Raw genomic sequence first — 24,656 nt, forward strand, 5'->3', positions numbered from 1 at the left:
GGTCGTGTGTCCCCCCAACCCTGCTGTCACTCTGCCCCTGCCCGCCTGCTCCCAGTCTTCCCAGTAAAGCTTCCCAGTTAAACCCAGCCCAGGTTATGGGGGGCAGTGGGGAGGGACTTGGGGGGATCCCACGCGGGGGCCGGGACTGGGCAGGGAGGGTGGGGTCCAGGTGGGGAACACTGGGTGCTGCGGGTCTGCCCGGCAACTGGTGAGTCATCAGACCCGCTCGCTCTGATTGGCTGACTCTTGTCCACCGCGTTCTCTCATTGGCTGAGGAGAGGCCCGGGACTGGAGAGAAGCAACGGCAGAGATCCCGCCCCGAGCACCGGCACGGGGACAACAGACCCAGCCTGGGCACACGGAGGGAATTTATTACCAACCAAACACAGCAGCACAAGCAGAAGGGAAAGAAATCCCTCCAACACCTTCCCCCCCACCCAACGGGGATCACCCACAACAGGGCTTATCCACGATGCAGAGACGGGGACAGCTGAGTTTAGACCAGAAGCCAATTTCATTGAGGGTACCAGGTGTTTATACAGGGTTTTACTTGTGTGGTGCTCAGATAGGGCTCGATGTTTGCTAACAATTTCCCATTGGTTACACATTCTTCATGACATCATGGCACCTGGGAACATTATCTTATCACAAAGTCTCACAACAGGTTGCTTGGTCACTTCTTGCCCAGGGAGACTTAAACCGTGTCTGTGTCTCCCACAGTTTCTGCTCAGTCAGGCCTCAGATATCGGCCCCTTTATCAGCTCCATTGTTTTCCTCTCTGTTTTATTCCCCATTCGGGGGCACCAGGACTCTGCCCAACGGGGGTCACTGGGGATCATCCAGTGTGGATCCTCCCATGGGGGATGGAGCTGGAGCAGCCCACAAAGCTCTTCCCTCACTCTCTCCCCTCACTCCAAGCTCTTCCCCCACTCGGGGCACTCCCAGGGTTTCCCTTAGTGGTGTCTCCGTTGGTGTTGGGTCAAGTTTGAGCTCCTGGAGAAGCTCTTCCCACACTCCCCACACTCGTAGGGCCTCTCCCCGGTGTGGATGCGCTGGTGCCTGGTGAGGTGGGAGTTGCATTTGAAGCCCTTCCCGCAGTCGGGGCAGCGGAAGGGCCTCTCCTCTGTGTGAATCCGCTCATGTAGGAGGAGAGTGGAGCTGGTCTGAAACCTCTTCTCACAATAGGGACACTCGTAGGGCCGTTCCCCATTGTGGATGCGCTGGTGCTGGATCAGGTCAGAGCTGTACCTGAAACCCTTCCCACACTCCCCACACTCGTAGGGCCGTTCCCCAGTGTGGATCCTCTGGTGCTGGACCATGCTGTAGCTCCGGCTGAAACCCTGCCCACATTCCAAGCACTTGTGAGGCTTCTCCCTGCCATGAGCCTTCTCCACCACCTCTGAGCTCCAGCTGGATCTCCGGCCGCCTTCCTGGCTCAGGGGGGCTCTTTTGTCCCTGCAGCTCCCTGAGCTGGGTTTGCAGCCCCTCCTCCTGCAGGATCTCCGGGGCTTTTCCTCCTCCTCCATCCAGCCACACCCTGAGAATGACAAATCCTGGTTTGGGGAAAAAACAAGAGGAGAGCACATTGGTCTGGAGGTTCCTCCCTGCCCAAGTTCATCTCAAGAAGTCATTGGGAATCTTGTGTCTGTGAGAACCTCCAAAACACCAAGAGTCAGCCCAAAAATCCTGTAGACTTCCAGACACTGATCAAAAACTCCCCAAACATCACAAGTCAGCAAAAACCTCCTCCAAAAGATAAAGATTCAGCTGCCACATAAAACCAAAGCACCAACATTTAGCCCAAGAAAGCTCAGAAACACCAAGATTCACCCCGTGAAAATCCTGGATCCCCCTCCACAGTCACCTGCTGCATGTGGGGGGAGCAGCGCTCCTGGGGCTGGGGGGAGGCTGCAGACACAGGGAGGGGTGGAACCTTGTGCTGCTTCCTGTTTCTGCTCCTCCTCCTCCTGTGTCTCTGCTCTTCCTCACACTCCTCTTCCTCCTGATATTCCTCCTTCTCCTGCACAATCCCACCTTCTCCTGCCACGTCCATCCTTTGACCATTTTGTTCCTCAACCCTGCTTCTCCTTCCCTTCTCCTCCTGCCCCCAGGCCCAGCACCCACTGCCGGCTCCCTCTTCCCCCCAAACCCACAGCATCCCAGCGCAGGGGCAGGGATGGAGCTGGGGCAGGTCGGGCTGGGGCAGCGCTGGGCTCTCGGCCGCTTCCGCCCGCACTCGGTCCCCACTGCAGCCGCTCCTGCCAGGACAGCGCGGGGGGGCCCGGCCTTGGCGCTGCCCCACTCCCACCTCCCCAAATTCCCCTCGCGGGGGCGATGGGGCCGAGGGGGGGGCGCAGGTGGGCTCCAGGTGGGGAACGCTGGGAGCTGCGAGTCTGCCTGGCAACTGGTGAGTCATCAGCGCCCTGCGCTCTGATTGGCTGAGCTCTGCCTGAGGGCTGGGGCTGCAGCAAAGAGGGGACACCCTGCTCCAGGGGGGATGTCCCGCAAACGGGGGACCCCCATGAAAGGAACAAGAGGAAAGTGTCTTTACAAACAGATGCTGTGAATCTGATGAAAAGGAGGCTGTGTGCTCCAACAACTGCAGAGATCCCATGGGGAATGTGCCATGGCCTCTCCCATTTCTAGGAATGAAATTACTTTTACAGGACTCCTCTGTCTGCTTTGTGGACAGAAACCTCTGCTGATGTCAATTTTCCCGCACACCCTGGGGCTCATCCGGAATTCCTTCCACCGTCCGGGGCGGCGGGCAGGGAGTGCAGCTGGAGGTGCCTCACCCACTTTGGGTGATCGGCTCCCTTGGCTGGCGGTGGCACCGGGGATCGACTGGGGACCCGGGAGTGACCAGGAGACAGACAAGGGACACATCAGGGGGGTCTGTGAAGAGTCAGCAGGGAGAGAGCACTGAAAATCTCAGCAGTGAGTGCACTGGGATCTTCGGGGAGTGAACATGGCAGGGCACCCAGGGAGGGGAGAAAAGGGAAAGCCAGGGAGCGGTCCTGGCCAAAGGGATGATGATCCCAAAATGTCTCTGAAGGGTCCCTTGGGAGAATGTTGAGGTAGTTTGCACATTCCCCCAGAGGTAATTAAGGACATGGACACCCAGGGGGGCAATAAGGGAAGTGGAGAAGGGATTTGGACAACAGGGGATGGATGGTGTTGGTGTGCTGGGAAGGGATCGGGTGAAGGGCAGTGTGCAGCAATATGGTGAAGGCAAGAAGCAGCAGGAGGAATCTATGTGGTAAGAAAAAGGATGATGGAAAAGAGAACGAAGAGAAAAATACAGAGGTCTAGCATGTTTTTCAGCAGGGTCTTATTCTCAAAATTTGCCAGCTGATACTTTGAATTCCCAGTTCCCAGGAGAGGAAAAGAAGGAGGTCAGGATGTCAGGGGGTTTCTCTGTGGTGGGCAGCGGCAGCAGCAGGCGCAGAGGTGCGGGACCGGGAGCACGGGCTGGGGGCCTGTGGGGAGCTGCGGGGCCGGGCCGGGGCTGTGGGGCAGCCGGGGCTCAGCGCCGGGCGCTGCCTGACCCCACCAGCCCCGGGCAGATCAACCCCAGGGCCCACGGGGGCCCCAGCACCCAGGGGACGGGGTCAGCCACAAGCACCTGGCAGAGGCATTGCCCTCCTGGGCAGGGGAGAGCCCACCCAAACAGCCCCTGGGAAGGAGTCAGGGCTGTAAACCAAGATGCCATGGGTACGGCTTTTGCCGTTGGCTTTGGCAAGAAGAGGAGCCAGACCCAGGGCAGATATTCAATTCTCTCCCTTGCAATTGATCTTGGGAATTCCTTACCCTGGTAATTCTCCACCCAGTGCAGCGTGGGGATAAGGGATGTACATTTAAAGCAGTCTGTGGCCAGAGTCCTGTCTCTTGTGAAATCTCTCCCACAGGAAGCTGGGCTGGCACAGAGCCTGCCTTGGCACTTTGCTGTTCCCAACATCCAAGCAGGACATCGGGCCCTGCCTAAGGAGGCCAAAGCAGCACCACTGGTGGCCAAGTGGCGTGGCCCATGCCAAGTGTCCCTGAGGCCAGAAACAGCCCCCAGCACAGCTGAGCACGGGGGAACCCCTCAGCCTGGGCTCCAGGGCTCTGAAGCCCCGGAGATTTGCACTTCCCGCCTGCAGCAGGAGCATGGGAGGCCCCCACGGAGCCTGCACTGAAGGCAGCGCAGCAGCAGCCAGGGCTCCACAGCGGGGCAAGCCCCTGGGCCTGCCCACACATCCTCTGCTCAAATCCTCTGCCTGGGCACCCTCCTTGGGCATCTCCAGCCACCGGGGCCAATCCTTGCTGCCACTGCTGCAGCTTCAGTGCTTTCTGGGCCTGCACTGCCACAGCTGCTGGCGAAGACAACGGCACAATTCCACTCTGGGTCTCAGCCACACTCACACACTGCACTGCCTGGGATTGCACTGATGGAAAATACACCAGGTCATAGACTTGAACATTTCTAACATTTTATTTCTCTACTCAGCCTTGGTCTGCCTTGGCCTCGGGGATAGAAATGGTAAAGGTTTTTTAAGGGATGTTCCACCACTCAGTGGAGATGAGTTTAACATCTCAACACACTGGGAATGGCCCAAAAGATTCCCACAAAGATAACGCCCAGCAGCAAACAGCAACCAACACCTACCCCAGACACTGCCCCCGGCAGAGCTGGAGACACCTGCTCTGGAAAAGGCTGAGAAGGAAATCCAGCAGTTCCGACCTGATGAACAGCAGAAGCCAAGAAATCCGTGTCCAATAAAAACCCAAATACTAAAAACTGCACAACTTGAAACTACAGAACATTAAACCAATGGATTTAGATTGGTTCAGACTGTATCAAGTTTGGGAAAAATCCAGTTAAACCCACATGTCATGGAACGATTTTCTCTGCACAGCCGGGCTATGTGGGGATGGAATGATTTCTGTTGCAGATCCTGGCCAGAATCAAGGAATGCCTTGACTCTAACACTAAACACATTGGTGGAGTTTTCCTTTCTTCTGCACTTTCAGTGCAAAGTTTATAGCAGAAGAGTATTTTTTGTAATTATCCTACTTCTATATTGCCAGTTAGGTTTCAGCCAGGGATGTGAGAATGAGTTTCTACTCCGAGGAGAAGTAGAAAAAACTTAATTGCCTTGGGATTTTTTTGTGTATGTTTGTGTGAGAGATACCAAAATTTTGGTCTGGGTATTTTGGCGTTCACTTTTAGGCTGCATTTTGCAAAACTAGAAGAGATTTAAAGGTGACCCTTTCACTCATAAACAGTAAATAGACGATTTGAAGGAAAAAATAAATAAAGCAGCAGGTTGTGGGGGGGGGGCACACATGAGGCTGCTGGAGGCTGCTCTGGAAGAGAAGCTGCATTCCAGGCAGCCAGCAGAGGAGCTTTAGAAATGCAAATTAACACTGCTGGGGCAAAGTGGGGACAATGGACCTGCCTCTACTTGCCTGGGGCAGGAATTGGGCTGATTCCCTCTGCCCCTCACCCCAAGCTCTGCCTGCCTGCACAGATGGAATCTGCACAGCTGAAGGCAGAGCCCATGGTGAGGATCTCTGACTCTGCAACAGAAATGGGTGAAGCTGCAAAGGGAAACAGCAAATGGAGAATGCTGTGAAAACCTCACTAAAATAAGGGGGGATCATCCCTGTGCCCACTCCAACATGTGCTGGCACTGTCTATGCTATACAGGGAGTATCAGAGCACTGGGGTTTTTGCTATAACAAGTTCAGGGAAATCAGTTGGAATTCAAGTATTTCATGATGTAATTAGACAAAAGCAGTCAACTGATGCAGCCCCGGCTGGAGGGAGCGCCCAAAAATGGGGAAAAGATGAAGGGCCACCAGAACAAATCCTAAAACACCACGGACCAGCCCCTGGGAACCCAAACCAATTCATATCAGGAGACACAGAACCCATTTATCATTTCAATGGCATCATTAGATTACAAGCTGTCCTCGAAATAAGAACCAACCAGACACCTCCAGCTCCTGACCTTCCTGCCGACCCATCCACTGAAATGAGGAACACAACATTTCACCAGGGGATGGGATCACATTATCTATTAGCAGAAAAAGGAGGAGTTTGTGGAAAACTAAATGACTCCAACTGCTGTTGGCAAAGAGATGACAAAGGAAAAGCGGTGAAAAAAGATAACAAAGGAAATTGGAGAGCAGTTTCTGTATTGGTCCAAACATGGAAAGGATGGGATTGGGACACGGTTTCGTGGCTCCCTGGCACACCATGGGTTAAACGAATGCTGCTTCTCCTCTTCTGTGCTACAGCAACTCTCATCTTTTTACCATGCTCCACACCTTGGGAGTGCAGCTCATCCAGCAGCTGAGCCAGGGGATGCAGGTGGCAGCCAGGCCTCCTGATCCAGAAACGGCTACAAAAGGACAGGGAATGAGGGCAGCGAGAATAATCCCAAAACCAAAGAGGACCCAGGAAGAACAAAACAGAGTCAATGAGTGAATCTGCCTGGAGATAGGGCCAGCGACTTGGAGATGAGGAAGTAAGACTTGGAGATGAGGAAGTAACGGAGAAATCATCAGTTCCAATAAATGTTACAAATGGACCCGGACAGCTGCTCAAAGTCCCGCTAAACTCCTCAACTTCCCGAAGAACAAAGACCAAACAGAGCCATGAATATCGGCTGTCATCCACAAGGAGGGGTGCATATGAACGAGGACAGGCAGCAGGCGGATCGGGAAGTCTGAACCTTCCAAGTCCCTCAGCCAGTGGGCAAAGGCAGAGGGAGATGCGGCCGGGAAAATGAGCATCCAAAGGAGGCAGCGTGCTACAACAAGGGCAGAGAGCGCATGGCAAATGCCCCACGGCCTCTCCCTCTGCTCAGCAATCGAGTCACTTTGACAGGACTCCTCGGTCTCCTTTGTGCACAGAAACCTCCGGCGACGGGAATTTCCCCGCACGGGCCCGGCCACGGGGCAGCCACCTCTGTCCCAGCCACAGCAACCGGGACGAGCCAGCGCTGCTCCGGCAGCGGCTCCTGCCCAGGCAGCGGCGGGAAGGAGACCGCGGGCAGCCGCTCCCGCAGCGCCCTCAGCCCAGGGCCGGCACGGGCCGGACACGGCACCGCCAAGCCGCCGGAGCCCCCTGCCGCCCCCTCCGCCCGCAGCGAGCCCCGAGCCCCCGCAGAACCCGGCGCGGCTCCCACCTGCGCCGGGGCCGCCTCCGAGCTCCGCCAATGCCGCCTCCCCGCGCTCCGGCCGCTGCCGCCGCTCCCGGGCCCGCACAGACGCTCCGCCAATGGCGCCGCTGCCGAGCCAGGGCCGCCCTCAGGCCGCCAGCGGGGCCGTGCTTCGCCCCGCTCTCACCAATCAGCGCGCCAGAACCGCGACTGACGGCAGCAGCGGCCAATGGCAGCGAGGGGCGGGCTCTGCACACGGCACAGCCTCGCCCCGCGCTCTCAGGGCCCCCCGGGCTGTGGGAGGGCAAAGCCGGAGATGAGGAACAGCCCTGGAACGGGCCCGGGCCCGGGCCGGCATCGATCTGCAGCACCAACAAACTGCTCCGCACCTCCCGACACGGCTTTCCCGGCCCTGCGCCTTCGCCTTCGCTGCCTCCGGCTCTGCGGGAAGCCCAGCAGCCCCACTTCTCCTGCCCCCTAATTCGGAGCATCAGCGCATCGCTTTGATTTCCCCAAAAAAGGGAAAACCGCCCCAAAGCCCTGTGGGTGAGTGGGGGGGGGGAGAGATTTCTGGCACAAAACTCCAAAAGCTCCGAGCAGGACAATGAGAAGTCAATGAAGAGCCTTGAATGCAGCTTTCCCCACGCCTCCCTCCTTCCAGCTGCACCTCCTCCCCCGGCAGTGCAGGAGACAGGGAATGGGGCCGTGCTCAGTTCATCCCCCGTGGCTTCTCCCTCTGCGCAGGGACAGGAGTCGTTCCCCTGCTGCAGCCTGCGGTCTCTCCCACCGGAGACTTCTCCAGGAACTTCTCCAACCGGAGTCCATCCCCTGGGGCACAGCCCCCCTCCAAGTGCTGCAGCGGGAAAAACGCCAGTCACTTGTTTTTTAGAACTTTTTAAAAGTTTAATGATAATGAAATGGTTATAAAAATAGTAATACAATTAGAGTAATAAAAATTTAGAGTTCATGTAATTACTGGACAATAAAAAGAAAAGAATTACGGACGTCCGGATGCTCTCGGGCACTTAAGCCCAATAAGCATGCCTTGTGAACAAAGGAATAACCTTTAAAAGCAGTAGCCTGTTGCATATTCATACATCTCATACATGATGCATAAATTCCTTGCAAATTAAGAACTTTTCTGGTTTTTGTCAATTTCTTCCCCTTAATCCTGGTGGTTCCATAAAGACAGGGAGAAGGTGGAAGAATGTTTCTCTTTTCCGATAAGGAGGCAGTAATTCTTTATGGGCCCCCTTCATTGTCATCTCTGTGTGAAGAGTTTCTTCATTATCTCATCTCTTGCTTGAGCTAGTAAAAAAACCCCCACATACATAGGTTCTATTTTAACTAAAAACTACAAATACCATACTATTAAAATGTTAATACAGCACTTCTAATCAATATAACATAATACATATAGTATTCAATTTAATGTTTGCGAAAAGCCAATCATAAGACATGCATTTTTCACACTTGTTTTTACAATTTCTAAAAGTTTGGTAAAAATAAAGTGGTTATAAAAATAGTAATACAATTAGAGTAATAAAAATTTAGAGTTAGGACAATTACAAGAGAATAAAAAACAAAGAATTACGGATATCTGGATGCTCTCGGGCACTTAAGCTAGGACAACATGTTTTGCGAACAAAGGAATAACTCTTAAGATCCATTCACTGTTGCATATTCATACATACTTCATGGTTATGCATACATTCTGTTTATAATAAGAATCTCTCTCTGGAATAGACAGTGCCAGCACATGTTGGAGTGGGCACAGGGATGATCCCCCCTTATTTTAGTGAGGTTTTCACAGCATTCTCCATTTGCTGTTTCCCTTTGCAGCTTCACCCATTTCTGTTGCAGAGTCAGAGATCCTCACCATGGGCTCTGCCTTCAGCTGTGCAGATTCCATCTGTGCAGGCAGGCAGAGCTTGGGGTGAGGGGCAGAGGGAATCAGCCCAATTCCTGCCCCAGGCAAGAAGAGGCAGGTCCATTGTCCCCACTTTGCCCCAGCAGTGTTAATTTGCATTTCTAAAGCTCCTCTGCTGGCTGCCTGGAATGCAGCTTCTCTTCCAGAGCAGCCTCCAGCAGCCCCACATGGGCCCCCCCCCCAATACCTGCTGCTTTTTTTATTTTTTCTTTCAAATCGTCTATTTACTGTTTATGAGTGAAAGGGCCAACTTTAAATCTCTTCTCGTTTTCCAAATTGCAGCCTAAAGGTGAACTTCGAAAAACCCAGACCAAAATTTTGGTATCTCTCGCACAAAAATACACAAAAATTTCCAAGGCTATTAAGTTTTTTCTACTTGTCCTCGGAGTAAAATCTCATTCTCTCATCCCTGACCCAAACCTTACTGGCAATATAGAAGTAGGATTATTACAAAAAATACTCTACTGCTATAAACTTTACACTGAAAGTGCAGGAAAAAGAAAAACTCCATCAATATGTTTAGTGTTAGAGTCAAGGCATTCCTTGATTCTGGCCAGGATGTGCTACAGAAATCATTCCATCCCCACATAGCTCGGGTGTGCAGAGAAAATCGTTCCGTGACACGTGGGTTTAACTGGATTTTCCCCAAACTTGATACAGTCTGAACCAATCTAAATCCATTGGTTTAATGTTCTGTAGTTTCAAGTTGTGCAGTTTTTAGTATTTGGGTTCCTGTTGGACCCGGATTTCTTGGCTTCTGCTGTTCATGAGGTCGGAACTGCTGGATTTCCTTCTCAGCCTTTTCCAGAGCAGGTGTCTCCAGCTCTGCCGGGGGCAGTGTCTGGGGTAGGTGTTGGTTGCTGTTTGCTGCTGGGCGTTATCTTTGTGGGAATCTTTTGGGCCATTCCCAGTGTGTTGAGATGTTAAACTCATCTCCACTGAGTGGTGGAACATCCCTTAAAAAAACCTTTACCATTTCTTTCCCCGAGGCCAAGGCAAACCAAGGCTGAGTAGAGAAATAAAATGTTAGAAATGTTCAAGTCTATGACCTGGTGTATTTTCCATCAGTGCAATCCCAGGCAGCGCAGTGTGTGAGTGTGACTGAGACCCAGAGTGGAATTGTGCCGTTGTCTTCGCCAGCAGCTGTGGCAGTGCAGGCCCAGAAAGCACTGAAGCTGCAGCAGTGGCAGCAAGGATTGGCCCCGGTGGCTGGAGATGCCCAAGGAGGGTGCCCAGGCAGAGGATTTGAGCAGAGGATGTGTGGGCAGGCCCAGGGGCTTGCCCCGCTGTGGAGCCCTGGCTGCTGCTGCGCTGCCTTCAGTGCAGGCTCCGTGGGGGCCTCCCATGCTCCTGCTGCAGGCGGGAAGTGCAAATCTCCGGGGCTTCAGAGCCCTGGAGCCCAGGCTGAGGGGTCCCCCCGTGCTCAGCTGTGCTGGGGGCTGTTTCTGGCCTCAGGGACACTTGGCATGGGCCACGCCACTTGGCCACCAGTGGTGCTGCTTTGGCCTCCTTAGGCAGGGCCCGATGTCCTGCTTGGATGTTGGGAACAGCAAAGTGCCAAGGCAGGCTCTGTGCCAGCCCAGCTTCCTGTGGGAGAGATTTCACAAGAGACAGGACTCTGGCCACAGACTGCTTTAAATGTACATCCCTTATCCCCACGCTGCACTGGGTGGAGAATTACCAGGGTAAGGAATTCCCAAGATCAATTGCAAGGGAGAGAATTGAATATCTGCCCTGGGTCTGGCCCTTACTCTTGCCAAAGCCAATGGCAAAAGCCGTACTCATGGCATCTTGGTTTCTATCCCCAGCTTCCAAAGGTGGCTCTTTCTTTCCCCATTCATTCTTTGTACCCAGCCTGAGCTCTGGCGGTGCAGGGGTTATGGAGGTCCCATTGTATTCCTAAAGTTGCCATAACCCCCTGGAGGATCTTTCCTGTAAAATGAGTTCTGCTGTCTGAGTCTGTTGCTTCCACAATCCCTTTAACTGGAATTATTTCTTTTAGAAATACCTGTATAAGTGATCTAGTGGTTGCTGAGCAATCAGAATTGCTTTTGCCCCCCTGTTAGGTGGCATGGTGTCAGCAGAAGATATTGAAGCCTTCCTGCTCAGGGCATTTCAGTGCCAGGCTCTTACAAGCACACACAGCTGTGCCGGTTGAGCTGACCATGGGGCGGTAACCTGGGCTTTGTCTGATTCCCTTCCTTAATAACAGCGTGTCTTGTAGCTCTTTTCCCTTCTGCTGCCCTTGAAGAGCCATCCAGGAACACATTTTCTCCCTCAGGCCAGGGAATGTCTCATCAGTTTCTCCCAGGTTGGGTCTGGAGCTCTGTCACTTGAATGCAGTCCTGGGTTTCTTCCCAGCCCCTCTGTGGGCTGTTCAAACAGGAGGCTGGGTTAAACCCTTCCCCTGCCCTCAGTTCTAAATCCTCCTGTGCCACTGAACAAGTTTCATACTGTAATAACTGAGCACTGCTCATCCATTTAGAGGCTCTTTTGGTTATCAAAGCTTTAACTTGATGGCAGACTGGAACAGTTGGAGATCCTGTTGTCATCAGGTTTTGGGCCTGGGTTCCCCTTAAAGCTGTGTCTGCACAATTCTGCAGACAATGAGGCCACTCTGGCCACTGGGTTCAACATTTTGGCCCAAGAATTCCTTTGGCATGGCCCTGTTTAACATTCACCTACAATTCCAGTTTCTTTACTGAGACTGGAAGAGCCACTGCTGAGGCATCAATATTTTTGGTTTTTCATTTTCTCAAGGTTTGCTCTGTTTCTCCTGTCCATACCAGAATATTGAGGCTGTCTGGGGTTAAAAAGTCCTACAATGTTCTGTCTGGAGCAGAGAATCCTCAATCCAGGTTTTGTAATTCCCTGTTAATGCTCAGAATTGTCGCAGCTCCTTTTTGTCCTGGGTAACGTTAGTTCTGAGATTGCCTAGACCCTCTCTGGGTCAATCCACCACAAACCTTCAGTCAAAATATGTCCCAAATATTTAACCTTTTCCTCCACCATTTGCACTTTTTTTTTTTTCAAATACTCATTAGATGATTTTTGGCCAGAAAATTCAGCCATTTCACAGAGGCTTTGTCTACCACTCCTTCTTGTCCTCCTTATTGGAGCCATCTGATTCCTTGACTGGCAGGATAGGAGAGCTATAGGGAGACATCCCTGGCTCCAAAAGCCCTGCCTTTAGCAGGGACTCTGTACCAGGCTGTGAGCCCTTCCTTCCCTCCCCTGGAACAGGGTGTTGCTTGTAGACACCACTTGTCCTGGTTGCTTCAAAGTAATTTGGAGAGGCTCCATATCAGATTTTCCCTCTTTCCCTGGGGCTGCCCACACCTCTGGGTTAAATTCAGCATAGGCCTTGCCAGACATTTGACACAAAGGTGCAGCAGAAATAGCCTCTGTATCACCTTGTACAATATGACAATGCCACCGTCAAATTCCTTCCTGATTAATTACAATCATAGTAGGAAGAAAAAGAAATTAATTTATTTCAAACCTATCCCCCACAGCTCCTAATAGTGATTGGACAAATCATACCAGCTCAGCTGGTATTATTTATTCCCTTAATAATAAAATATTTATTCCCTTAATAATAAAACATTCCTTTACAATATTCCCCCGTTAGGTCTAAGATTCAGAGTGGATGGAGAGGCCCCTGTGTCCATCAGTAGTGGCCTCCTCTCGCTGCAGACCCAGCCTGAATGTTCTCCAGGGGTCCAGTGTGGTGGGTCCCCGGTGGGATGGGAGCTGTGACAGCCCTGACAATCCATGTCCATGCAGGGGTGGGCTTGCTCCTCCTGAGGGTGCTGCTATCTCTGCTTCCAGTGTCCCTGTGCCCTGCAGCTGGAGCCCTGACTCCTTCCCAGGGGCTGTTTGGGTGGGCTCTCCCCTGGCCAGGAGGGCAATGCCTCTGCCAGGTGCTTGTGGCCGACCCCGTCCCCTGGGTGCTGGGGCCCCCTTGGGCCCTGGGGTTGATCCCTGAGGGGCTGTAGGAGCTGTGCCATGGCCTTTGCCTTCAGCTTGGCCTTTTGCTCATCCCTTCTTGCATTCAGCTGCTGTGCCTTTGTGCCCAAGTGCTCCAGGGCCTTCTTCTGCCACTCCTGCAGCCGCGCTCACTGCCTGTGTGTCCTGGTGCAGGGTAAATTTGGGACAGGAACCCCTGAAGGTGTTCCTCTAGAAAGCAGATTTAATCGGCCCCTCCACCCAAATGGTTCGGGGAAAAAAATCTTTTTTTGGAGAAAAGTGGAAAAACCTTGTTTCTTAAACAAGCACACCTAATCAATATTAAACAATGAAAGTTCTTGCCACTCCAAGAAAGAGAGACACACTCAGAAAAATCCCCCCGGGCTGCAGCTCAGCTCACTCAGTCTCTGATCAGTCCCTCCAGCACTGGAAATGCCGTGGCCCAGGCCCGGCCCGCTGGGTCACAGGTGCGAGCTGCTGATCTCTTCTGGCTGTTCAGTCCGGAGCAGGTGTGAGCAGGTCCAAAGAAAAGGAAGAGGCCACAGTCCAGTGAACTTCTTTGCCCCAGCTAGCTAAAACAAACTAAAAAGCAAAGGAGAGCTCTGTCTCGCTGTCTGTCCGTGTGCAGACAAGGCAGCCCAGCAGCAGGAATGTGGAGGAGTGAGCGCAGTTCCTGAAAACAAATTCGGGGCTTCTTCTCCCGCCCCTTCACTCCTGGAACAAGTCTTAAAGGTGCAAAACTTACTATTCAGCATAAACAGAACAGACAACTGGGGATAAAAGCATCATACAGCCAGTGTAGGACAATGTGAGTGCTCATCCTCTGAGAGCTGCTGAGCTTTCTGCAAAATCTTTCTTTTCTCCAGAAACCCAAACCAGATGCTTAATAGAAAACCCTGATCCTTCCATGTACAATCTGCATTTCCCAGATGTGTCTTTGTTTTCCTCCTTGTGCTCAGGGTCCCCTCCCCAGCCTGTATCCCAGAGCCGGTCCCTGTCCTGCCGCAGTGTCCAAAGGCGGCCCCCCGGCGGGCAGGGCCGGCAGCTCCACGGGGCCGGGCAGCGGCCGGGGCGTCCCGCAGGCTCCTGGGGGCCGGGGGCCACTGCCGGCCCTGCCCGGGGCTGGTGGGGTCAGGCAGCGCCCGGCGCTGAGCCCCGGCTGCCCCACAGCCCCGGCCCGGCCCCGCAGCTCCCCACAGGCCCCCAGCCCGTGCTCCCGGTCCCGCACCTCTGCGCCCGGTGCTGCCACTGCCCACCACAGAGAAACCCCCTGACATCCTGACCTCCTTCTTTTCCTGTCCTGGAAACCCGGGATGGAAAGGATCTGGATCAGCTGGCAAATTCTGAGCATAGAACAGTGCTGAAAGACATCCCAGTCCACTGTATTTTTCTCTTCCTCCTCTTTTCCACCATCCTTTTTCTTACCTCATAGATTCCTCCTGCTGCTTCTTGCCTTCACCACATTGCTGCCCGCTGCCCTTCACCCGATCCCTTCCCAGCACACCAACACCATCCATCCCCTGTTGTCCAAATCCCTTCTCCACTTCCCTTATTGCCCCCCTGGCTGTCCATGTCCTTAATTACCTCTGGGGGAATGTGCAAACTACCTCAACATTCTCCCAAGGGACCCTTCAGAGACATTTTGGGATCATCATCCCTTTGGCCAGGACCCCTCCCTGGCTTTCCCTTTTCTCCCCTCCCTGGGTGCCCTGCCATGTTCACTCCCCGAAGATCCCAGTGCACTCACTGCTGAGATTTTCAGTGCTCTCTCCCTGCTGACTCTTCACAGACCCCCCTGATGTGTCCCTCATCTGTCTCCTGGTCACTCCCGGGTCCCCAGTCGATCCCGGTGCCGCCGCCAGCCAAGGGAGCCGATCACCCAAAGTGGGTGAGGCACCTTCAGCTGCACTCCCTGCCCGCCGCCCCGGATGGTGGAAGGAATTCCGGATGAGCCCCAGGGTGTGTGGGAAAATTGACATCAGCAGAGGTTTCTGTCCACAAAGCAGACAGAGGAGTCCTGTAAAAGTAATTTCATTCCTAGAAATGGGAGAGGCCATGGGACATTCCCCATGGGATCTCTGCAGTTGTTGGAGGACACAGCCTCCTTTTCATCCCAATTCTCCTGGCCACATCTCCCTCTCCCTTTCCCCACTGGCTGAAGTACTTGAGAGGTGCAGACTTCCCAATCCACCTGCTACATACCCCCTTCATATGCACCCCACTATTGTATAGCAGACGATATTCCTGGCTCTGTTAAGTCTTTGTTATTCTTCTGGAAGTTCATGAATTGAGCAGGACCTTGGCTGAGCAGCAGTCTGTGTCATCAATTGATAACATTTCCTGAAACCGATGGCTTCTCCTGTCACTTCCTTATGTACAGGTCCCTGGCCGTATCTTGGAGCAGATTCACAGCATCTGTTTGTAAAGACACTTTCCTCTTGTTCCTTTCATGGGGGTCCCCCGTTTTCGGGACATCCCCCCTGGAGCAGGGTGTCCCCGCTTTGCTGCAGCCCCAGCCCTCAGGCAGAGCTCAGCCAATCAGAGCGCAGGGCGCTGATGACTCACCAGTTGCCAGGCAGACTCGCAGCTCCCAGCGTTCCCCACCTGGACCCCACCTGCGCCCCCCCCTCGGCCCCATCGCCCCCGCGAGGGGAATTTGGGGAGGTGGGAGTGGGGCAGCGCCAAGGCCGGGCCCCCCCGCGCTGTCCTGGCGGGAGCGGCTGCAGTGGGGACCGAGTGCGGGTGGAAGCGGCCGAGAGCCCAGCGCTGCCCCAGCCCGACCTGCCCCAGCTCCATCCCTGCCCCTGCGCTGGGATGCTGTGGGTCTGGGGGGAAGAGGGAGCCGGCAGTGGGTGCTGGGCCTGGGGGCAGGAGGAGAAGGGAAGGAGAAGCAGGGTTGAGGAACAAAATGGTCAAAGGATGGACGTGGCAGGAGAAGGTGGGATTGTGCTGGAGAAGGAGGAATAGCAGGAGGAAGAGGAGTGTGAGGAAGAGCAGAGACACAGGAGGAGGAGCAGAAACAGGAAGCAGCACAAGGTTCCACCCTTCCCTGTGTCTGCAGCCTCCCCCCAGCCCCAGGAGCGCTGCTCCCCCCACATGCAGCAGGTGACTGTGGAGGGGGATCCAGGATTTTCACGGGGTGAATCTTGGTGTTTCTGAGCTTGCTTGGGATAAATGTTGGTGCTTTGGTTTTATATGTCAGCTGGATCTTTATTTTTTGGAGGAGGTTTTTGCTGAATTTTGAGGTGTGGGGATTTTTTTATCTGTGTCTTGAATTTTGCAGTATTTCTGGGGTGAATCTTGGTGTTTTGGAGGTTCTCACAGACACAAGATGCCCAGTGATTTCCTGAGATGAAGTGGGACAAGGAGGAACCTCCAGTCCAAGGTGCTCTCCTCTTGTTTTTTCCCCAAACCAGGATTTGTCATTCCCGTACCGTGGCTGGATGGAGGAGGAGGAAAAGCCCCGGAGATCCTGCAGGAGGAGGGGCTGCAAACCCAGACCAGGGAGCTGCAGGGAGGAAGGAGCCCCCCTGAGCCAGGAAGGCAGCCGGAGATCCAGCCGGATATCGGGGCTGGTGGAGAAGCCTCATGGCAGGGAGAAACCTCACAAGTGCTTGGAATGTGGGCAGGGTTTCAGCCGGAGCTCCCACCTGATCCGGCACCAGAGAATCCACACTGGGGAACGGCCCTATGAGTGTGAGGAGTGTGGGAAGGCTTTCAGCCAGAGCTCCCACCTGATCCAGCACCAGGTGGTCCACACTGGGGAACAGCCCTACGAGTGTGGGGAGTGTGGGAAGAGCTTCAGACACTGCTCCAGCCTTATCCGGCATCAGAGGATCCACACTGGGGAGTGGCCATACGAGTGCTTGGAATGTGGGCAGGGCTACAGCCACATCTCCAAACTGATCGAGCACCAGAGGATCCACACTGGGGAACGGCCCTACGAGTGTGGGGAGTGTGGGAAGGGTTTCAGGCGGAGCTCCAACCTGATCCAGCACCAGGTGATCCACTCTGGGAAACGGCCCTACGAGTGTGGGGAGTGTGGGAAGAGCTTTGGCCAGAACTCTATCCTGAGAACACACCAGCGCATCCACACTGGGGAGAGGCCTTACGAGTGTCCCCAGTGTGGGAAGAGGTTTCACACCAGCTCCACACTCCTCTTACATGAGCGGATTCACACAGATGAGAGGCCCTTCTGCTGCCCCGACTGCGGGAAGGGCTTCAACCGCAACTCCAACCTCACCTTGCACCGGCGCATCCACAGCGGGGAGAGGCCCTACGAGTGTGGGGAGTGTGGGAAGAGCTTCTCACAGAGCTCTCACTTGACCCAACACCAACGGAGGCACCAGTAAGGGAAGCCCTGAAATAGTGTAAAAATTTAACAGGGTAGAAATCCCTTTGGATTTAGGTAAAATGTTCCTCTTTGTGCTTGCAAACATAAGTAAAATATGCTGTTTAGTCTAGTAACTGGAGCACAAGCAAAACTGCCCCAGCTAAAGAGAAAGAATGCAAATTTGTAAGCTAAAGAGATAAGAAAGACTCCTCCAACCTTGAAACAGACATCGCAGAGGGACCCAGGAGTTCTCTCTGTACTTTCTGACAAAAAGTGAGTACAAGTGTAACTAGCTGTAAGCGTAAGGCAAAATCAGAAGAATGAATATGCATGAACCTATTGTGAAATTCTATGAATATGTAAATTAGCTAGAGTAATAAAAAAGAATCCGGAGTTTTCAGGGACACACATGGCCAGTGAAGGGAAAAGCCTGGCGTGCGCGCGGCGCTGAAATACGTACCAAATCCTACAAATCTATCGGAATTGTAAGCTTTTCATTTTTCACCTCAATTCTCCCAGCGAGTGCTCCGAGTGAAAGAAGAGCTTCCAGTGAGGGAAGAGAGTGAGGGAAGAGCTTGCAGTGAGGGAAGAGAGTGAGGGAAGAGCTTGGAGTGAGGGAAGAGCTTGGAGTGAGGGAAGAGAGTGAGGGAAGAGCTTTGTGGGCTGCTCCAGCTCCATCCCCCATGGGAGGATCCAGGCTGGATGATCCCCAGTGACCCCCGTTGGGCAGAGCCCTGGTGCCCCCGAATGGGGAATAAAACAGAGAGGAAAACAATGGAGCTGATAAAGGGGCCGATATCTGAGGCCTGACTGAGCAGCAACTGTGGGAGACACAGACACAGTTTAAGTCTCCCTGGGCAAGAAGTGACCAAGCAACCTGTTGTGAGAGTTTGTGATAAGATAATGTTCCCAGGTGCCGTGATGTCATGAAGAATGCGTAACCAATGGGAAATTGTTAGCAAACATCGAGCCCTATCTGAGCACCACACAAGTAAAACCCTGTATAAACACCTGGTACCCTCAATGAAATTGGCTTCTGGTCTAAACTCGGCTGTCCCCGTCTCTCCATCGTGGATAAGCCCTGTTGTGGGTGATCCCCGTTGGGTGGGGGGAAGGTGTTGGAGGGATTTCTTTCCCTTCTGCTTGTGCTGCTGTGTTTGGTTGGTAATAAATTCCCTCCGTGTGCCCAGGCTGGGTCTGTTGTCCCCGTGCCGGTGCTCGGGGCGGGATCTCTGCCGTTGCTTCTCTCCAGTCCCGGGCCTCTCCTCAGCCAATGAGAGAACGCGATGGACAAGAGTCAGCCAATCAGAGCGAGCGGGGCTGATGACTCACCAGTTGCCGGGCAGACCCGCAGCACCCAGTGTTCCCCACCTGGACCCCACCCTCCCTGCCCAGTCCCGGCCCCCGCGTGGGGTCCCCCCAAGTCCCTCCCCACTGCCCCCCATAACCTGGGCTGGGTTTAACTGGGAAGCTTTACTGGGAAGACTGGGAGCAGGCGGGCAGGGGCAGAGTGACAGCAGGGCTGGGGGGACACACGACCCCCCCAAAATCAGCGTGGGGATGAAGCGGGGGGTCCCGGCCGGGCCCGAGACCATGGGGAGCGGCTACGGCCACTGGCGACTCAGGAGCTCTGTGTGCAGAGAAAAGGGGGTGACACCGGGCTGGGGGCCCCGGGGAAGGAGCACACACGCTCCTAGAAGCTGAGCCCCAGTGCCAGGAAGATGAAGCCCAACTCGGAGCCCCCGATCCCTGACAGCATCTTGCTGCGGGCGGCATCCAGTGGCATCTCTGGGGGGTCTGCAGGAGTAAGGACCCCCCAAAACCTCTCAGAGACACCCCAAGCCCCTCCAAGTACCCTCCCGGTCACTCCCATCCCACCCAGGAACCCCTGAAATCTCCCCCCAAACCCTTCCCGGTCTCCCCTAGACACACCAAAGCCTCTCCCATTCCTGTCAGGATCCGACCACCCCCTTCCAGTTTTCCCCTACAGCCCCAGGACCCCCAAACCCTGTCCCAGTCCCTTCCCAGCCCCACCAGGACTCGCACAGACCCCTCTCAGTCTCTTCCCAGCACAACCAACCTCATCCCAAGCTCTGCTTTTCCATCCCCAATCTCCTTCCAGCTCCTCCAGGCTCACTCCAATCCTTCCCAGTCACACCCAGCACCTCCAAACTCCCTCCCAGTGTCCACCAGGACCCCTGGAACCCCATCCCACCCTCCCCAGCATCCTTCAAACCCCTTCTCAGCCTTTCCACTCCCCTGAGCCCCTATCCCAGCTCAAACCAGGCTGTCTCCAACTCCCCCCCAGTTGCTCCCAGCACATCCCAGTGGCTCTGGCAGCGCCCCCAATTCCTCCCCTGTGCCCCAGTGCCGGCTCAGGGGGTGCTCCAGGCTGACATGCTCCACCTGCCAGCTGCAGGTGAGCCTGCGCCAGGGGGATGTTTCCAGTAACACCAGGAGCTGGTAGATCCAGTCCTTGTTGGGGACCATGTCGGTGGCCACCACAGAGAGCTCCTGCTGGCCCTGGAACCACCTCAGCTGGGTGTGGGCAGGTTAGAAATCCATCACGGAGCAACCCCGGGCTGGGAGCTCGAGGGCACCAGCGAGATGGGCACGCTTGGGGACACTGGGAGAGAGCGGGGAGGTGTGGGGTGGACTTGGGAGGGACTGGGAATGGACTGGGAAGGACTGGGGTGGCACTCAGAGAGATGGGAGGGGATGGGGGGCACTGGGAGGGAGGATGGAGGTCTAGGAGTGAAGTGGGAATGGACTGGGAATGGACTGGGAGGGACTGGGGCGGCACTGGGAGGAACTGGGAACGAAGTGCGCGGCACTGGGAGGCCGAGTCCAGTGCGGGGCACTCGGCGCTGCGGGTCTGCCTGGCAACTGATGAGTCATCAGAGACACGCGCTCTGATTGGCTGAGAGGCGGCAGCACCACGCTAGGCTGAGATGGACAGCCGGGAGGCACTGGGAGAGACTGGGATGGACTGGGAGAGCCACGGGGGGCAGTGGCAGGGACACAAGGTCTCGGGGATGGGCACAAGGAGGGCTGAGGGCTCTGGGCCGATTCCAGGGAGGTTTTGAGGGGCTCCAGGGTCATTGGCAGGGCAGGGCCCGAGGGGACACGCTCTGCCCCGCGCTCACCTCGGCGCTCCGTGAGGAACGGGCTGAGATACTCGTGGTTGTACCGGCACAGCCAGTCCGCCGCAGCCCTTTTTTGCTCCATAACGTCTGGGTCGCTGTTCCAATACCTGGCTGCTGTCTCCCCATAGGGGGTGAACCCCAAAAAGTGCCCCACGTCGCAGTCGAACATCGCGTACTGCTCCCGATTGTAGATGAACCTGCTCAGGTACCTCACCTTCTCTGTGCCGTTCATGAAGTAACACTCGGACTTTCCCACGTACTGGAACACCCCTGTGTGTGCAGGACACAGGTCCGGGGGTGCCCCCCCAGCACGCCCAGAGCTCCGGGATCCACCCCGGATCCCCACTCCACACCGCCCGTGGCCCAGGGCACCCATGGATCCCTCCTGCCCGAGCTGCCACTTCCTCTTTTCCACCCTTCCCCCATTTGCCCTTCCACATCCTCTCCCCTTCCACCTCCAACCTCTTCCCCACTCACTTTTAGGATCCCATTCTCCTCTTTCCCACCCTTTCCCACCCTTTTCTAACAATCCCCAGCCCCCCCTCCCGCTCAGTTTTGGGGTCCTACCCTCCCATTTTCCCTACTTTCCCACCCTCTCCCGACCCTTCCTCACCTGCCCCCAATCCTCAGCCCCTCCCGCTTTTCCTTTCGGGGTCCCCTCCTCCTCCTCCCCCTGCAATTTCGGGCTCCCACCGCCCCCTTTTCCCCATTCTCCCTCCTGTCCCACCGCCTCCCGCCCCCCCCCGCTCTCCCGAGAGCTCCGCGCCCGCAGCCGGGGGGGCTCCCAGCACCACCAGTGCCACCAGTACGGCCCCAGCTGCCGCCACTCGCCCCATGGCCAGCGCCGCCCAGGGAGCACCAGCCCCAGAGCGGCCGCGCTGCGCTGGCAGCACCAGTCCGGAGCAGCGCGGGCTCAGCAGCGCCGCGCGCTCTCATTGGCTCCGAGCACTTTTGGGCACCGATTGCCGAGGCTCTGCCACACAACCGATGACTCCTCAACTCCTCGCGCTCCCATTGGCTGCAGCGCGTTTTGGCTGCGTTTGGATTGGCTGAGCGGTTCCGGGACGCTGCAGCCCCGGCTGGGGCTTTTCCAGGCACGGGGAGCCTTGGGGCGCTGCGCAGCTGGGAGCTCAGCTGTGCCCAGAAATGTGTGCCCGGCTGCGCGGGGTCTCAGGGGTGCCCGTGGCGAGGGGTGACGCTGGCCCCATGCCAGGCACCCCCCAGAGCCGCTCTGTCCCTGCCCCCCGCAGCTGCACAGGGACAGAAAATGGAACCGAGGGTTCCTGCCTGGGGACAAGGAGCGGGAGAGATCCCTCAGCAAATCCGGCACGGGCACAACAGACCCGGCCCGGACACAGGGAGGGAATTTATTACCAACCAAATCACACCAGGACAAGGAGAGGGGAAAGAAATCTCTCCAACACCTTCCCCACACCCAACTGGGATCACCCAGAGCGGGGTCACCGGGGCTCTGCCCAACGGGGCTCACTGGGGATCATCCAACGTGGATCCTCCCATGGGGGATGGAGCAGGAGCAGCGCACGAAGCTCTTCCTGCATTCTGGGCACTCACAGGGCCTCTCCCTGGTGTGGAAGTGCTGGTGAGTGACGATCTCTGAATTCCACCTGAAGCTCTTCTGACATTCCAAGCACTCATAGGGCCGTTCTCCAGTGTGGATCCTGTGGTGCTCGGTGAGGTCAGAGGTCCCACTGAAGCTCTCCCCACACTCCCCACACTCACAGGGCCTCTCCCCAGTGTGGGTGTTCTGGTGTTCCATCAGGGTGGAGCTGCAGCTGAAACCCTGCCCACATTCCAAGCACTTGTGGGGCTTCTCCCTGCCATGAGCCTTCTCCACCAGCTCCGAGCTCCTGACGGAACTCCGGCCACGATCCTGGCTCAGGGCGGGAGCTCTTTCCTCCCAACAGCTCCCTGGGCTGGGTTTGCAGCCCCTCCTCCTGCAGGATCTCCAGGGCTTTTCCCCCTTCTCCATCCAGCCACAGCCTGGGAATGACAAATCCTGCTTTGGGGAAAACCAAGGTGGGAGCACCTTGGAGTAGAGGCTCCTCACTGCCCAAATCCATCCCTAGAACTCAGCAGGAGTCTTGTGTCCATGGAAATCTCCACTATATCAAGGTTCAGCCCAAAACAACTCTCCCAGGAGTTCCCGATCTCTGATCTCTCCACTTTTGGCGTTCCAGAGGTTTCCTTTCCTTGGGATGATGGGGGTCCAATGGCTCCAGGTGATCCCCCTTCTTCGGCGTCCTGCTTAGGGATGATCCAGGGGCTTTTGGGGGTCCATGGGGTCCCTTCTGCCTTGATGATCTACTTTGAGATCCCAGGGGTCCCAGGGGTCCCTCCTCTCCAGGCTCCCCCTCTTTCCAGCCAGCCGGGGTTCCCCCAGCTCCAGGATCACCCCTCTCTGCTCCCCCCACTCCGGGGGTCCCAGGGGTTCCTCTCCTCTGCTGCCCCGGGGGTCCCCAGGACCAATGTCCTCCCCCTGGTGACCCTGGGCAATGGTCACGTGGACTCCCAAAGATCCCCCCAAGGGGCTCAGCTTTGGGGTCCTGCAAGATCCAAACGCACACACACACACACACACACAGAGAAAAAACCCTCCCAGGGTTTATTTGGGCCTCCCAGACAATATTTGGGGCTCAATTCCACAGTCTGCAAGCTCCAAACACGCCCCAATAAAAAAACCCTCTCAGGGACCCCCCGACAGTTTTGGGATGAGCTCACTCTCCCCTCTCACCTGCAGGATGAGCTGGGGGCGATGGTCCCGGGGCCAAGGGTACTGTGGCCACAGAGCTCACTGGAACCTCCTATTTCTCCTCATTTTCCTGCTCCTGCTCCTCCTCTTCCTGCTCCTCCTTTTCCTCTCTCCCTCCTCCTCCTCCTTCCTCATCCCACCTCCTGCCCAGTTCCTGCCTTCTCTATATTTAGAGTGGAGAACCTTGTTTGTTTTTAGAACGAGAACAAAGATCCCAGATGGAACACGGCTTGCTGGTTTTAGCCAGAAGTGTCAGTGACTAAAGGTCATGTTTGCTCTGCTTTGGTGTCGTCCTTGTTCCTCCTCAGTGTTCAGGCTGGGCTATGGGGTGTCCTTGTTTGCTGCATTTTCAGAGCTCCTCCTGGATCCTTTGGGCAACAGGCTGTGCCCTGGGAGGGTTCTTTGTGCTCCTTTGTGACACAGGAGAACCTTCCAGGCGGTTTCTGCGTGAGCTGCTGCTGTGATGTCACAGGAGCACTGCCACGTCCCCGAGGTGTTCCCGTTGCTGTGGCACACGGAGGCCTCAGTGTCCAGAGTGGCTCTGGGCACTGCTCGTTGCCGGAGGATCCTCCTGCCCGAGGCATTCTCAGCAGCCAGCCCAGCCCTGACGGGTGTCCTTCTGTGCTTGCAGGGCTACAGTCTGCAGACGTGTGCAGCGCAGCCAAAATGATCCAGCACGTGGCTGCTGCAGTTTGCACGCTGTACTCTGTGGCGTATGCGGGGTATTTTTTAACCCACTTGGCACGTAAGTCGAGGTTTTCCCTCGGTGCTGTGGCTTTGGGCTTGCTGTGTGCTTGCTGTTCTTCCTCTGGGCCTGAGCTGACTTTGTAACCAAATTGCCATGAAGACGCCATTGCTTTGGGAGCGCTCCTGGCAGCAGCTGCAGCTGGAAAAGGGGGTGTCTGCAGCCAGCGGGGCGTGCACAGCATTTGCAATGAGCCCTGGGGGGTTCTGTTCCCTCAAGCGGGGAGTCTGTGGCAGCAGAACCTGGAACTGCCTGTCCAGCCAAGAGCTGACCCAGCCCAGTATTTTGTGCTGTTCTCTTGCTGTGTGAAGGGACTGTGGCTCCTGGAGGGACGCTGTGAAAGCAAAATGCTCTCTCGGGGTTGCCTTGCTCTGGGGCATTTCCCACCACAGGCAGTTATTTTCCTGACAGCATCTGGTTCATGTTCCCTCTTCCCTTGCAGGGCACCTCATGAGTGGATCCCGAGCAGCTCCTCCTTCGGTGAGTGGGAAAGGAACCTTTGGTGTTTGGAATTGTGCAGCAAGTTGTGAGCTCGGCATGTGGCAGCCGAGTGCCAGCCTGGGAGGCTGAAGGAAAGTTCCTGCCAGTGTCCTTGCAGCAGCAAAGGGATCC

The 24,656-nt window shown here is 55.6% G+C and overlaps 1 protein-coding gene and 2 pseudogenes across 1 annotated transcript in view; all 3 read right to left on the bottom strand.

The window, feature by feature from the left end:
* LOC137464098 (uncharacterized) overlaps window positions 1–24,656 on the bottom strand; it is a 1,364,046-nt pseudogene that overhangs the window by 1,251,015 nt on the left and 88,375 nt on the right.
* The window catches only part of LOC137464097 (zinc finger protein 3-like), a 208,821-nt gene that overhangs the window by 72,133 nt on the left and 112,032 nt on the right, over window positions 1–24,656 (bottom strand). The window lies entirely within an intron of this gene.
* Window positions 19,077–21,365, bottom strand: LOC137464094 (class II histocompatibility antigen, B-L beta chain-like; annotated as a pseudogene).

Source organism: Anomalospiza imberbis, chromosome 36 (genome assembly GCF_031753505.1).
Source record: "Anomalospiza imberbis isolate Cuckoo-Finch-1a 21T00152 chromosome 36, ASM3175350v1, whole genome shotgun sequence".
Taxonomy (NCBI): Eukaryota; Metazoa; Chordata; class Aves; order Passeriformes; family Viduidae; genus Anomalospiza; species Anomalospiza imberbis.